This window comes from Mytilus californianus, unplaced genomic scaffold, assembly GCF_021869535.1.
Source record: "Mytilus californianus isolate M0D057914Y unplaced genomic scaffold, xbMytCali1.0.p SCAF_3, whole genome shotgun sequence".
In the NCBI taxonomy this organism is placed as follows: Eukaryota; Metazoa; Mollusca; class Bivalvia; order Mytilida; family Mytilidae; genus Mytilus; species Mytilus californianus.
The window spans coordinates 78396747-78413924 of record NW_026262679.1 but is presented as its reverse complement, the minus strand read 5'-3'; the positions used below and the strand labels follow the sequence as shown (position 1 = coordinate 78413924).

The 17178-nt window shown below is 31.2% G+C and overlaps 1 long non-coding RNA gene across 3 annotated transcripts; it reads right to left on the bottom strand.

The window, feature by feature from the left end:
• Window positions 1-2983: 2983 nt before the first annotated feature.
• Window positions 2984-16783, bottom strand: LOC127735123 (uncharacterized). 3 transcript variants are annotated; one of them, XR_007998077.1, is made up of 10 exons: window positions 16603-16777; window positions 12158-12236; window positions 10522-10608; window positions 10050-10199; window positions 9059-9232; window positions 8226-8264; window positions 7337-7474; window positions 6148-6199; window positions 5363-5485; window positions 2984-4685 (listed from the first exon to the last, which is right to left on the bottom strand). It is a non-coding gene; the product is annotated as an uncharacterized LOC127735123 (long non-coding RNA). The 3 variants fall into 3 exon arrangements; XR_007998075.1 differs by having other exon boundaries at window positions 8226-9232; window positions 16603-16783; XR_007998076.1 differs by lacking the exons at window positions 2984-4685; window positions 5363-5485; window positions 6148-6199 and adding an exon at window positions 6675-6896 and having other exon boundaries at window positions 8226-9232; window positions 16603-16781.
• Window positions 16784-17178: the final 395 nt, after the last annotated feature.

Here is a 17178-nt window from a genome sequence, read left to right as displayed (position 1 = left end):
GGAATAAACCCTATATTCCAATGAGACAGTTATTCGATGGGTATAAACCCTATAAAACGTTCATATCCCAATGAGACCGAGTAATTCGATGGGTATATAACGTTCATATACCAATGAGACACAGTTATTCGATGGGTATATACCCTATAAAACGTTCATACACCAATGAGACACAGTTATTCGATGGATATATTCCCTATAAAACGTTCATACAGCAATGAGACCCAGTTATTTGATGGGTATAAACCCTATATAACGTTCATACACCAATGAGACACAGTTATTCGATGGATGTATTCCCTATAAAACGTTCATACAGCAATGAGACCCAGTTATTCGATGGGTATATACCGTATATAACGTTCATACGACAATGAGACACAGTTATTCGATGGGTATAAACCCTATATAACGTTCATATACCAATGAGACACAGTTATTCGATGGGTATATAACGTTCATATACCAATGAGACAGTTATTCGATGGGTATATACCCTATAAAACGTTCAGACACCAATGAGACACAGTTATTCGATGGGTATAAACCCTATATAACGTTCATACACCAATGAGACAGAGTAATTCGATGGGTATATACCGTATGTAACATTCATATACCAATGAAACACAGTAACTCTCGATGGGTATATACCGTATATAACGTTCATATCCCAATGAGACAGAGTAATTCGATGGGTATATACCGTATGTAACGTTCATATACCAATGAGACACAGTTATTCGACGGGTATAAACCCTATATAACGTTCATATACCAATAAGACACAGTTATTCGATAAGTATATACCGTATATAACGTTCATACACCAATGAGACACAGTTATTCGTTGGGTATATACCGTATATAACGTTCATACACCAATGAGACACAGTTATTCGATGGGTATAAACCCTATATAACGTTCATATACCAATGAGACACAGTTATTCGATGGGTATATACCCTATCAAACGTTCAGACACCAATGAGACACAGTTATTCGATGGATATATTCCCTATAAAACGTTCATATACCAATGAGACACAGTTATTCGATGGGTATAAACCCTATATAACGTTCATACACCAATGAGACACAGTTATTCGATGGATAATTTCCATATAAAACATTCATACACCAAGGAGACAGTTATTCGGTGAGTATAAACCCTATATAACTTTCATACACCAATGAGACACAGTTATTCGACGGGTATTAACCCTATATAACAGAGATATGTCTCGCTTTTTAGTAATTTCGATAATGCAAATGTTGAAATTAAAATAGCAACACTTTAACATGTAAGTTTTGCAAATATTAAAAGTCAATGAACCATGACTAAAGGTACATGGCTAGACAATCTCCATGGAAATGAGATGTGCCAATGCTAATACAACTGCATACCAAATACCATTGACTTATCATAAGTAGTTCCCTTTAAACAAACCTAAACACAAACTTATACATGTAAACTAAGCAAAACTTCAGAGTCAATAAACCATAACCGAGGGGGCAGGGTCAAATAATCTCCATGGTAATGAGATGTGCCAATGCTAATCCAACTGCATACCAAATATCATTGACCTACCACTAGAAGTTCCCCATAAACCGACCTAATCACAAACTAATACATGAAAACTAAGCAAAAGTTTCAAAGTCAATAGACCATGACTGAGGGGGCGGTGCCGAATAATCTCCATGGAAATGAGATATGCCAATGCTTATACAACTGTATACCAATTATCATTAACTTACCACTAGTGGTTCCCCATAAACTGACCTAATCACAAACTAATACATGAAAACTAAGCAAAAATTTCAAAGTTAATAGACCATAACTGAGGGGGCGGGGCCAAATAATCTCCATGGTAATGAGATGTACCAATACTAATACAGCTGCTTACCAAATAACTTTGACTTACCACTAGCGGTTCACCATAAACTAGACCTAATCACAAACAAATACATTGTTGACGCCGCCGACACCGGAAACAGCATACCTATGTCTCGCTTTTTGACTCCGTCAAGCGAGACAAAAAGAGAAAACATCTTAAGCTTTTGGCAAAGTTGAACCATACAATGACAGCAAACATCCATGTTTAAAGCTCTAATTTAAATGCACATATACCATGAATTTTTCTTCTAACGGTAGTTTTCATATACTATTGGTTACATGGTGTGTTAGTGGCCTAATACGATATATACTGGGTCAGTAAATTCCATATGGGGTGAGAGTGTGTAGTCCGTTAACCAATCATATCCCCATAAATCTATAGGAGGTAAGATAAAAGTTCATATATGGTCTAGGTTTTAGTTGTTGTTCAATGTGGTATAATGCTAATCTGTTGTTGACTTTGTGCACCTGGTACAATGTAGTTTCGTTTGATATCATTTCATGCATATATTCATCAGGAATCTGATGTTCAGTAGTTGTCGTTTGTTGATGTGGTGCATAAGTGTTTCTCGTTTTTTATATAGATTAGACCGTTGGTTTTCCCGTTTGAATGGTTTTACACTAGTAATTTTTTGGGGCCCTTTATAGCTTACTGTTCGGTGTGAGCCAAGGCTCTGTGTTGAAGACCGTACTGTGACCTATAATGGTTTACTTTTATAAATTTTGACTTGGATGGAGAGTTGTCTCATTGTCACTCATACCACATCTTCTTATATCTATATAGAATATTGGCATTTTTGTTTTCATGCCCCACTTAGGAGCATTATGTTTTTCGGTCTGTATGTCCTTTCATTTTTTGTACTGCTTCAGGTTTAAGTTTTTGGTCAAGGTAATTTTTGATGAAGTTGGAGTGATCTGCCAGTTTGTAATTAAAAACAGCATATCATTGATAAACTTTTGATTAAATCAAAGTTCTGAAGAAAAAAAAAACAGATGGAAAAGATATCTGTAAATGATGTTGCCCTTTTCATAACTGATTTTGTAAAGTTATCTTCTTTACATTTGCAGCATAAATAATAAACAAATAAATTTAAAAAATATTTATTCATAATTATAAAAAAAAATTTTTATACATGCCTAACAGTCCTAAACTTAAAATTCAATATTTTACAAAGAAATATAATAAATTAGATAAAATTAATCCGGTTTGATGGAAAAAATTGATTTAAACATTTCCAACAAATTTTCTTTTGTTAATGTAGTAGATGGATTCCTATTAGGAATAACAGTAATAGGGTCTATGGTTGTGATGTTTATCAATAGTAATAAAACAAATTTGAATAGCAATATAGCATATGTAAATAACTAGTTATTTAATAAAACATTAGTGTGTACTTATATGATATAACACACATTGTATAATATGTGATCAATATAAATGAGATATCAATGTCAATTTCAACTACTTCAATGATTGTAGAAAAAACATAATTTCTGTATTATTCATGGTAAAATCTGACTCTTTCAAGCCTTGAAAATTTATATAATTGAATATGAATCAATAAATGAAATGAGTTTATTTGCAGAAATAAATTTACATGCTATTGCAACCAAAACATATATTACATATATGACACAATAATAAACAGCAGAAAACAACACAAATGATACAATGTTAAGGTAGATTCATGGTATACCGCCATCTTGGATTGTACAATCGCAGTACACAATCGGTCTAGATCTTTGCCCAAATCTGCAAATTTGGAGACAGATAGGCAATTTATAGGTTAGACTGTTTATTTAATGAAAGAAAACTTGGTGTTTTATTGCATTATTAAAAATGTTTAAATAAATACCAAATAATTGTGTTTTTAGAATCATTTTTCAGCTTGGCCATTTAAGGGGAGATAACTCTTTTATTAAAAAATTTATACTGGACTGATAGGGAAATTTTAATTTTTTACTTGTAGCAAGAAAACAATTTCGGTGACACCATTTTTTCTTTTTATTTTCTTAAAGCATATTATAAAACCTATCTTCTCATATCATATTTCAAAATTCTATCTCATAGATTTCTTTTTAAGCACAAAAATGTGTTTTTTCATAAACAATCTAAGCAAATTTGTGCAATTTCGTACAACCCGTAGCTTGAAAATAAGCACGGTGACCCATACTTTTTATTATAGTTTTGGAAAAAGCATAGAAAAATCTTTACTTTGGCAAAGTATAAAAAAATTCTATCTGAGGAAATATATACCTATGATCTACCTTAAGTAATAATTTGACATCTCATTTTCCATGCTGCATTTAGATAATTACATAATTTTATAGTTAAGAGTTTTAACAATTATATTTTTCAATTATAATATAATGAAAAAATAAGTCATATATATATGTTATCAATTATAATGATTATTGGGTTCCAAAAAAGGTTTTGTGTGATAAATTTGAGTGACATTTTCAGCTAAGGATTAATATTTTCGAATAAAAAAGTTGATATAAGAGATTATAAATCATAAAACAAATTCAAATATATGGACTGTCACTTTAAATATAGGTTTAGTCAATATGTTTTGCTACAAATATCTACAGATAAAAGTTTTTTGAAGATAAAAAATAAAAATGAAAATGGATGTAACAATGATATGCAGTGGTCAACATGAAATGATATACAGTGGTCAGCATGATTTATGTCTTAGAAGAACCAGTTCAGCCACCAGCCTGTTTACTTCTTCTTTTTTACATAGAACTTACTTCTTCTTTTTTACATAGAACTTGTATCAAAACCTAAAAAAAATAAGAATAAAATGCTAAATAAAACATGTCTAAAATTAAGCCAAAAGAAAATAATATCAACACAATCATTTGATTTAAAAAAAAATAAGAATTTCCAATTTTAACATAACAAATCAATTATACTTTGATTTTCCCAAAGTAACAATTCTAAACATCCCTTTTAGTCTGACTTAAAATTGAAATAATAAATTAATTTTCTAGTTTTGGTATATATCAACTCATTTTCTAATTACATATAAACAAGCAAGCCTCATTTTCCAAAAAAGATTATTTTGTTCAAGATTTTACAATTGAATGAGAGATGAATATAATTAAGGCATACTTTTCATATGTAAAACAAATGTTATTTATACATATATATATATATATATATATATATCCGGTATAAGAAGGCGCTTTTCTACGTGATTTCATTATCAGTGTCAAACTGAAGAAAATGAAAAATACAACAATCAGATTTTGTAGCTACCTCCAAATTTATTTATTTTCTCATTTTTCAGAAACATTTGAATACAATCATTATAATTATAAAAATGATTTCTTAAAACTTGTTAATGCTGAGGTAAACACATTGTTATAAAATGGCATGACTTTGAAGATAAAAGGAACTACAACTTTTTTATACCATTTGATATATACTGCAATAACATGTAATTATTAAAACTTACAAACTCTTCTGTAAATGGACCAAACCGACCACTTCTAAGAGCCCATCTGAGTTTCCCATTAGCTTCTCTGGAAAACACCTCTTTTTTCAGGCTATGCATTTGTTCCACATTGTTGACTATCATCTGAAAAAATCAGTTTGAAAACTTTTTCACTATAATTCAATCTTTATACCAATATCACATTTCAACATGTATTCCTCTTGATCTATATGAATGATACTAGAAGTTTACATGTCAACAGAATTTTCTTATAATGAAATTTCATCTGAAATCAGTACTCTGTGGACCTTAAAAATGCTGTTTTAAGGTGGTACATAACACAACAGGGAGATAACTCTGTAAAATCAGCTGAATGTTTAAATCACTTGTTAAGGAAATATTAAGCTTTTGAATGATAAAAATTTGTGTGTGTCAAACTGCTATAGATTCGATGAGTTTTTTCCGATAAATTGTGTGGTTCAAGTTTTTTGAAATTTTCATATTTTTGTCAAAGGCTCAAAGTAAAATTTTGTCCAAATTTAATGAAAATTACAAGCCAAATTAATTTTAGTCAAGGGGTTTGGTACCACCTTAATATAATATTTCATCACCTGTAGAACTGTAGCACAAAAAGTAAGGCATACTGTTCAAAGAAAAAATCATATTTTGACTATTTACTACAAAAAACCAAATACATAATATTTTTATAACTTGTGTTTCTTCTCATTTTAGTGTTCATTTGTAGTGGTCTGAGTCAGCATTATTTAATATATGGTCATGTTTGTTCTTTCATAAAATACACTTACATTGAAATCCATATCCATGTCTTTAACCTGCAAATTTGTGTAGTATTCAATGCTGAAATATAAAAAAAAATATTATAAGTATGCAATGTCAAATACATTGTAGCTAACACAATACAAAATACTTTTCCAATAGCCTAAAACCATTTAGGTGTACATAAAAATAAAACCAACTTACGTTCAACAAAAAAAATATAGAAAAATCTTTTAGATTCATTTTGGTACAATTTCCATAGAAATGTAAGTACTAAGTATTGAAAACACAGAATTTTATATTCGGGTAAATTAGACTGGATAAAGGAAGAGTTTTTTTTTACGAGAACTAGGTATTTTTTTACCTTTTCAGTTTTAACTCTCCATTTTGCAGGCAATCACATCCACATGTGAGTGATGCTTGTAAATAACTTTACAAATGAAATACACAGAAATTCTTAACATGATATATTTTGAGTGAATATCTGTATCATAGCGAGTACAAATAAATTTGATATCTTCCAAAATAAAGCAAAAATTTATTTTTGTACCTGTTATTTGTACAATAGTTGGCTGATTGCAGGATAAGGTGAGGCTTACAACTTTTAGATCTTACATATATCTTGGATTGGCAGGCACCCAAACCAAGTGTAAAGATGATGGTCTAGCTGGGGGTGTCAACAATGGCAGGATCAGCTGCTGGTACTGCTGGTATTTTTTGCAGTGCTGTTGTATTGGACGTGACATCAAATGGGACAATAGATGTAGATGGAAAACAGCTGAATGAAAAATAACAAAGCTATAGATAATATACATAGGTAGCAAAATTAAAAACAGAATACTTGGTCTACTATTACATACATTGATCATCAGAAAAAGTTGACCAGTAATGATATACAGAACAGAACTATAACTATTTGTGCTAAATAAATATGTGCATTTTTCATTAATTATTTTGTACATAAATCAGGCTGTTCGTTTTCTTGTTTGATTGGTTTAAGATTTGTCATTTTGGAGCTTTTTATAGCTGATTATGCAATATGGGCTGTGCTCAATGTTGAAGATTGTGTGGTGACCTGTAGTTGTTAATTTCTGTATAATTTGGTCTTTTGTGGGTAGTAATCTCATTGGAAATCATACCACATTTCCTCATTTTCATATTAATATATTTTTTAAACATTTAAATGGTAAAAATTATTTAAAGAAACATTATACTTACTTCCGTCCCTGTATGGATATTGAATAGTCGAGACCAGCTCTTTTCGGCATCCATACTCTACCTCCTCTGCTGTTGAGGCTGCATTCACCTGCTGCAGGGTTGATTTAACCCACGGGTCAGTTTTCTCTTTGGATTCTTCTACAATATAAGAGAAATATTACAATAATATAATTAGAATAAATATTACTTTCCTATAGGCAAATCTGTCAGTGCTCAAATTTAAAAAAATGAATTAACATTGCCAAGCACAATCATAGATAATCCCTTAATGGTAACCTGTGATTTACATAATTTTGTTAATGTATGTCCATTTTGTCTACATTTGTATACTTATGTGCTACTCTTTTATCATACTACATTATAGTGATATTGATTGAAACACCAGATTGTGATCATATAAATGGTTTGTGAATTGCAAATATAAAATCTTTTCAAATAAACAGGTCTTATGGTTGAATTTATACTGGTTTTATATTGATTTAACATAGAGAACCATTTAACAAACAAACATTTCCAGTCATTAGGTTGGATTTATTCAAGAGCAACAAACAGTTCTATATTCCATCCGTAATAGAATGGTATAAATGATGGAAAAATAAATAAATGAATTTATTGTATTCTTACATATTTTGAAAATGGTACTATATCATCCACCATTTTCAACACTGAAGCCAGCTTCAGTACCACAGCCATATCTTCATTTCCATAGAGGATAATGGACACTGCATTATAAATGCAATTTACATTTGCTGTGGACTGGTAAGCTGTTCATTCCTCTATGGAAAGTGGATTTAAGTTAAAGAAGAAGGCCATTACAGTGGCCTCTATGTGTTTTTGTTTAAAATAAACTTCAATTTGTGCATTCTAAAATATTCAAGTTATATTTTACCTCTTCCATGAAAATTGAGTGTATTCTTTCTCTTTTCACCTATAAAATACACTTCAATCTTAAAATGTTTTCAGTGCATCTACTTTTATTTAAAAAAAACCCACATATTTGGTAAAAAAAACAAAAACATTATAAAAAATAATATTTAATATCTCCTGTTGCTGTAAAAGTTAAAGACTTCTTTAAAAATAATATTGATTTTCTATATCATGTTGTTTACCGAGCTTTAAAAATTTAGGTATGCTCTGGGTAAAGTTATCAATCATTAAATAAACTTATTCTAAAAGAATAAAAATTTAACACTGTAATTAGATCTTTAAATATTGTTTATATTTGAATAAATATTGAATATTCTATCAGTAAATTAAAATCATACTAAATATATACACACATCTGTTGATACCTGTATCTTGTTATTTCATAAGGTCATGTTTTTCTCTAAATGTTAATGACTGTTAATGATTTATTTACACTAAATCCAGTGTAATTCATTGGTTGTCTTCTGTTATCATATTTGTATATTATTTTGTACACGAATCAAACTGTTAGTTTTCAGATTTTATTTGTTTATCATTTGTCATTTCAGGACTTTCATGGCTAGATAAGTGGCATGGGTTTTGCTCATTGTTGCAGGCTGAACAGTGAACTATAGTTGTTAACTTCTATATCATTTGGTCTCTGGTTGAAAGTTGTATCATTGCCATTGGCAATTATACAACATATTTTGTTTTAATATATACAATGAATGACTTTAATTATATATGAATAATTAAAAGTTCCTAAACCTAAACAGACATAAAAAACACATGTATTGAATTATCTTCATATCTAACGTGTGTTTCCCCCTCTGGCTCTTGCCCTTTCTCCTGTCCTGTCTCTTGAACTATTACGCCCACTTATTCTTCATCAGTCTCCTGCACTACCTTGTCCCCTTCTCCTGTTTCCTGAGGCTCTATTGGATCATGGTTGACAGTTTCTACGCATTCTTCTTCGGTACCATTTATATACTAAAAGATCAAAAGCAAGTTGCATTACAACTGATTGAAGAGACTACAAAAGTTGATTGATGGTGTAAAAGATAAGAAAAATAATGAGTATTAATTGTAACACTGTCGATCAAAAGATTATGCCCATGGAATAGACCAATTCTGAAAGAACAATTAAACCCAAAGAGCCTGTATCTTAAAAGAAATATGTAAATAACATAGGGCTTGCAATGACAAAGCAATTTCTTTAAAACATAATTTGGAAGAATTATTGTAAATATAATACAATAATTCAACACCATAGGGATATATATATATATTCAGTAATCTGATGACAAGTCACGCTCAATGTTTTGATGTATGACATGTCATTTACTCTTGCATCATAGCCCCCTTTATCAAGGTTAAATAGAAACTTACTATATCCTATCAGTAAGTTATAATGGTAAACCATTATGAATGTGCTATTATAAATGTTTTCAAGTTACAAGGATATAACAATGAAAACCATACATTATTAATATTAAACAAGAATGTGTCCCAAGTACACGGATGTCCCATCCACACTATCATTTTCTATGTTCATTGGACCGTGAAAATGGGGTAAAATCTCTAATTTGGCATTAAAATTAGAAAGATCATATCATAGGGATCATGTTTACTAAGTTTCAAGTTGATTGGACTTCAACTTCATCAAAAACTACCTCGACCAAAAACTTTAACCTGAAGCGGGACAGACGTACGGACTGACGAACAGACGGACGCACAGACCAGAACACATAATGCCCATAAATGGGGCATAAAAAAGGAAAATACATAAAAATAAATTGTGTCATACTAGATAGAGAAGTCATTGGTCCAGCTGCTTGGGATATCAGCGATCTCATGATGCCAACATCCAAATCATAGACATTGGTTTCCAGCACAGAAGAGTATGGTATTGAGACAATATTATCATCTGGAGCCTGATCTGGCGTGTTGTCTGCCTCTGAAAAACAAGCACTGTATCAGTATCATAAAATCATGGTTTAACAGCTCTAAGTTACAATATGCCACTTTTCCCTTCCACTAAAAAGACTCATTTCACTAACCATAAACATTTATGCATCTATTTTACTATTTTAAAATATTGCAACATGTACCCATGTGTACATTATGCAATAAAATCCAGCCAATTGTTTAAAAGGGGTCCAGTTGTTGTGAACAGTGAAACATAACTTATGTGTAAGAATATAAATGTGGAGCAGAACAAAAGGAAAAAAAGTATGCATGTAGATGGATATATAATATAAACATATTCTTTGGTTTACCATTAAACTGCATGCCAAGAAGTATATCTGTGTACGTCTTTGTCACATGCTCATTTTGAACAAACATGGACTTCATCTGTACTGAACCTGAATAAAATATAAAAACATATATATATATATAAATATATCTACATTTGCTGTTTAAATCTATCTTAGTTTAATAAGTTAATACTCGAAAAGCAAAGAAACTTTTTAAGTATTAAAAATTCGTAAGGGTTCCGCAAAACCCAGTGTCTCGCCTACTTTCGCTGTTAATCGCAGGCTCAACAAAAATGAGGAAAAAAATTAATAAAAATATTCCCCTCTATACTATCTTTTGATTGTTAAGTAGCTTCTGTCCAAGTTTGGTAAAAATCCAGGATGGTTTTTGAATCTAATAAATGTTTTTAAAACTTTAACTGCAGACTGTATGTAAAGTTAACTGGAAGAAAAACTAAGTCCATTTATAAGTAAAATACGGAAAAAATGGAACAAAATTTTATCAAAATTTCCTTCTAGATACTAGCTTTTGATCATAAACAAGCTTCTGTCCAAGTGTGGTACAAATCCAGGATAGTTTAAGAAAGTTATTAAAATTTTAAAAACTTTAACCACAGAGTGAATGTAATGTTAACTGGCAGAAAAACTAAGTCCATTTATAAGTAAAATACTGAAAAAATGGAATTTTTTTTTTACCAAATTTACCTCTGGATACTATCTTATGATCATAAACAAGCTTCTTTCCAAGTTTGGATAAAAATCAGGATAGTTTAAGAAAGTTATTAAAATTTCAAAAACTTTAACCACAGAGTGAATGTAATATTTCCTGGCAGAAAAACTAAGTCCATTTATAAGTAAAATACGGAAAAAATGGATTTTTTTTTTTACAAAATTTACCTCTGGATACTATCTTATGATCATAAACAAGCTTCCTTCCAAGTTTGGTAGAAATCCAGGATAGTTTAAGAAAGTTATTAAAATTTCAAAAACTTTAACCACAGAGTGAATGTAATGTTTCCTGGCAGAAAAATTAAGTCCATTTATAAGTAAAATACTGAAAAAATGGATTTTTTTTTTTACAAAATTTACCTCTGGATACTATCTTATGATCATAAACAAGCTTCTGTCCAAGTTTGGTAGAAATCCAGGATAGATTAAGAAAGTTATTAAAATTTCAAAAACTTTAACCACAGAGTGAATATTTGTGGATGCCGACGACGACGCCGACGGAATGTAGGATCGCTATGTCTCGCTTTTTCGACAAAAGTCGAAGGCTCGACAAAAATGTAAAATTTAAAAAAGAAAGTTGAATTTATAATTAGCACAGGTCTACTGAAAATATTACGTTTGAAAATTGACCATGTATATGTCTATTTCATTTATCATATTTTAACTCTAAAATAGATAAGCAATGATCTTTCTTATAACTAGTGGATGTTTGTCTGTCTTTAATGAGATTGTTGCAGAGAAACTCTTTGTTTGGAGACCCTTCAATAATATATAAATATTTTTCAGGGTTGATTACTTTTACTATGGCTAATAAGTCCATTTAATGTAATAATACATGTAGTAATATTTGTTTAAGACGTGGCATGATAAGAGTTTATCAGAGAAAAAATGTCTCAAATATATGACTACAGATCATGCACATACATACCAGTCGATACAATGACATTATTAACAACAGCCAAACAAATAATAGCAGATACTGGATGTTTATCATTGAAATTCTCCACCTAAAAGTATAATACACTACATTTAAGTAATCAAGAGTGATACTAAGGAAAAATAATATAAGAAAAAAACTATCAAAACACTTTTTACATTTATAAAATAATAAATATTTGAATAACTTTAAATACCTATAATACGTTACTTTGAAAGCATTTAAAATTGATTTAAACAGTGATCAATATTCCATATAAAATACACTTTGAATATTGTAACATTATGTAGGATAACTAGAGACAACTTTTATTTTTTTAATATATAATCTCTAATTCAATAGAAAAAATAAATTTTTCATTAAGTATATAATATAACCATCACCATCACAATGATTTATCTACTGCTCATGTGAGCTTCTATATTGATACTCTTTTTCTATTATTACCATTTTATGAAAAATAATATGTAAATAGAGATGCACAAAGTTTTCACACATATAGGACTAATACAATTTAATTAGGCTTGACCGACTATGTAAAGTTACTAAATTTAAGTCAAAATAGAATCTTAAAGAACTAAATACACAAAACATTATAGTCTTCTTTTCCACACTTTTCCATGCTTGGAAAATTGACATCTTTGAAATCTTTAGAGAATTAGAAAAATGATGCAGCTTGTATAATTATTTTCAGACTGGAATAAAAGTAAAATGGTATTATAACATATAAAGCATGTTAAATATATATATATTTTACATCTGGTGATCCGTTTATTTGGCAATCGCCAATGGCAGTCAGCAGGGTTTAAGAACATCAGTTGTTCGACCTGCTAGTCAATTTCAAATGCGTTTTGTTAAAATATACTTTTTCACTTTTTTGGTCTTTTGGAAAATGTTGTTTGTGCTGTATTTAGACCCCTCTAACAAGAAATTTGTTTTGCATGCACACGTATAAAAATTGCGGTTTTTATCCAACGCAATGATAGGTTTGAACGTTGTTTCAATTTAGAATTGTTTATATGAATATATAAAAGAGACCATGATATGCTTATAACAGATATATAGGTTCATGGTCTCATGTGAAATATACAGAAGAAGGACACATCATGTTACCGTCCCATTGGACCATGGTCTAATGTATCATTGTGGTATAAGAGTCCATGATGCGTTAATAACATATGTATAGGTCTATGGTCTAATGTGTAATATGCATAAATGAGACCATTGCATGTTATTTACAGTCTATTTGGTCCATGGTCTTCTGTTTTATTGTGGTATAAGAGTCTATGATGTGTTGATAACATATGTATAGGTCCATGGTGGCATGTGTAATGTGTATAATAGAGACCATGGCATGTTACGGTCTAATTGGTCCATGGTCTTAAGTTTCTTTGTGTGTTGATGGTTGATGGTCTCATTAGTAATGTGTAAAGAAGAGACCTTGGCATAATACAGTCTAATTGGTCCATGGTTTTATATAAGAGTCCATGATGTATTAATAACATATGTATAGGTCCATGGTCTCATGTGTAATGTGTTTAAAAGAGACAGTGGCATGATAGTTTAATTGGTCAATGGTTTTATGTGCTATTGTTATATGAGTCCATGATGTATTAATAATATATGTATACTATAGGTCCATGGTCTCATGCTTAATATGTGTAAGTGAGACCATGACATGTTACTGAGTGTCTAATTGGTCCATGGTCTTCTGTTGCATAGCTTTATAAGAGTCCATGATGTGTTAATAATAATAACAGATATATACAGTCAAACCTCGTTGTGTCGAAGTCGAAGGGACCGGACCAAAGTCTTCAACACATCCGAGGTTCGACTCATCTGAGGTCGAGTGTGTAGTCATAAATTTGGAATGCATGAAATACGGTATGAGATTTGTGTAAACTAGATACAATGAACAGTGTGCCTTTTTTCGATATGACACTTTACTTCATAATAATTAAACACACAAGTACATTGTACATGCACAAATAAAATCAATAGTCTACACAAATATTTACAAAGGTCAGTCACTATAAATTATGAAATCACTCGCGGAGCGAATTAAGTTCTGAACGGTCTCTGATGAGCCAGAGGTCCTCTGCTTTACATTAAATGATCATGAATTTATCATAATTGCCCTAATCCTTTTATTTATTGTAATTAATGAGTTTTAAATCTAACGATTCATTTAATCTCGGCTTGGGTCATTTAAATTCGTTTCGTTTTAATCTGATGTGAAAAATGTTCAACACACTAACATTCCGCTTGAACGATCAACAAAGGTGTTAATTACCGGTCACCATATACATGTCATTTTAACTGTTATACAAACAAGTATGTTTACTCAGCTTTAATCTCTTTTGAAAATGATTAGATTACATAAGAAATACATCCGATTTGAATTTTTATCATTAGGTCTGCATCTTTTGAAAATTCTTACTTTCGAACTTCGAGTCATAGGGGTCAATTTACAATAATTTTACATCGACAGTCACAGGACTATAAAATTTACTCGACTTAACCGAGTATTCGAATCAACGGAGTTCGACCCATCAGAGGTAATTATGCATTGATCAAACGGGAATTTTACCGGGACCAAGAAATTACTTCGACTCATGCGAGTTTTCGACACTACCGAGTTGGACACAACAAGGTTCGACTGTAGGTCCATTGTCTCATGTGTAATATGCATAAATGAGACCATGACATGTTCCTGACAGTCTATGGGCCATGTTTCTATGTGATTTAAAAGTCCATGATGTGTTATAAACGGATATATATATATCCATGGTCTCATGTGTAATATGCAGAAAAGAGACCATGGCATGCTACTAACAGTCTAATTGGTCTATTGTCCTATGTTTCATTGTGGTAAAAATGGCCCTTCATATGTTTCTAACAGAGATATAGATCCATGGTCTCATGTGTAATTTGCATAAAAGAGACCATGGCATGTTAATGACAGTCCATGGCACCCATCGTGTTACTCATGTTATTACAAATCCGGTAAATAGTCTAATTCTGTAGGTCACATTCGTGAAAACAGAAGGGGATTGTAATTACGACATAATGAAAATAATCGATATCATCTGTGAAACGATTATTTCATAACGGTCAACCAACTTGTGATGGTATTTGTAAAATATTCGAAGGGATGATTTCAACTTCACCATTTAGAACTGTTATCCATATTCTCATGTCACATGTGTAACAACTGTGAGTAAAATACAAGATGGCCATAGCAGTCCAATTCCTTTATGGTAAGAGTGGATTTTGAAAGTTTTTTACTGGTAACAGGTTATAGTGGTAGTTATATTAAAATGATGTTATTTCTAAATTTGTTTGACCTTTACAATTTTTGAGAAAAGTATTTTTATTGATATGTGAAATGCCACAGCTGTGTGTTAACATTTATTACATGATTAACATAAAATTCATCTGTATCTGCTCCTTGGCCTTGATCGTAATTTTTTTCCATTGTTGCAAATCAGAATATTAAAAGAAATATAGCCACAAGCGCCTGTTCCTTACTTCAGATTAAAATGGTCTTTATCTTATTTAAATGTCATATAGTTCTTGAACGCTCGTATAAATCTACCTACCACAGTTCAAAAAGTTCAACATATGGAAGTAAGTGAAAATGGTCTCGTTTTTGTCACATGGTTGAAAAGATAGTTCACCGGAAATATACCTTTACATATGGCAAGAATTTTGATTAATGTTATTCGTCATGAAGGTACCCTTCATTATGACCCTCAAATAATAATAAAGGAAAGTTATTTATAAAGTTTTGGCTTTAGCGCTATTCTTGATGAATCTGTATACCAGTTCAAGACGTTCTAATACACCTTATCGCTATTCTCGGCTGACCTGAGAATCTGTCCCGCTTGAACTAATAAGACATACAACAATCACTTTTCCATTGTGGCGTCAGATATTTTGTATTATGACGTCAAAATTGTGCAGGAACCTGTGTGATGTCAAGTAATGGCGGACAAATAGCGATAAGGTGTATTATTGTGACAACCCCTTGTCCAATATGTGATACGTGTTCTTCTGACCGGATAATGCCCACAATCAGCAAAATTAAATATCATGCGGTGACTCTGTGTGCATACGGTCACTCCTCCCCCATAAATTATATTTCATTGAATTTAGTTCCGTATTTGAAGGAGTATAATGACAACATGTCAGTCACCTAATCTCTAAGATATTATTTAGTGAAACAGATAATGACAAGAATATTCTATCGGTAGCCACCAAAATAATTGGACGATTTTCGAGCAGGACGCCAGGAGCTGGATCCACCGATACTTCCCCTTAATTTCAAGTCTTATTTGATGAGAAAAGAGTCTGTTTTATATGAATGTGTAAATAGAAGTATAAACAATACCAGAAAGTTAGGTTGCATTACATGCATTAACCTATAAACCTACAAAATATGTTTTGTTGTTACCGCCAACGAGTCGCCATAATACACTTTCCATGCCTTCACATAGGAGATCTATGCTTCATACAGAGGCTACTCGTCATACATTTAAAAGACACACCCCCATCGAATCAAACCAACGCTTACAAAGTAAATAATAATCTGATTGGTTCCAACGTTTTGGAACATGAACACCCTAGGAAACAGCCTGTGATGACAAAAGGCTGTAATAATACGGGTGTATTCATAAAACGGGCTAAAAAAGAAATTTTATCACACTCCAGAAAAATAGCATATAATTTACTTATTGGTATCTGACCCAGTTTGCATAATACTTGATGTCTGCCATTATTTTTTATTATAGATAACAGATCAGCAAGTGTATAATTTATACGATTTTTAATACGTTGATTACGGTTTTTGCGTTTACCATGAGACCTATTATTTCTATGTCGTTTATCAACAATATTAATGACATCGATAGAAGTTTTAGATATGTTCCCCTGTCCTAATATTTTGTCATTGAGACCGAGAGGATAAGCTGTTTGAAGTCTTTTTATCCAAAATAATTCGCGAACTTCAC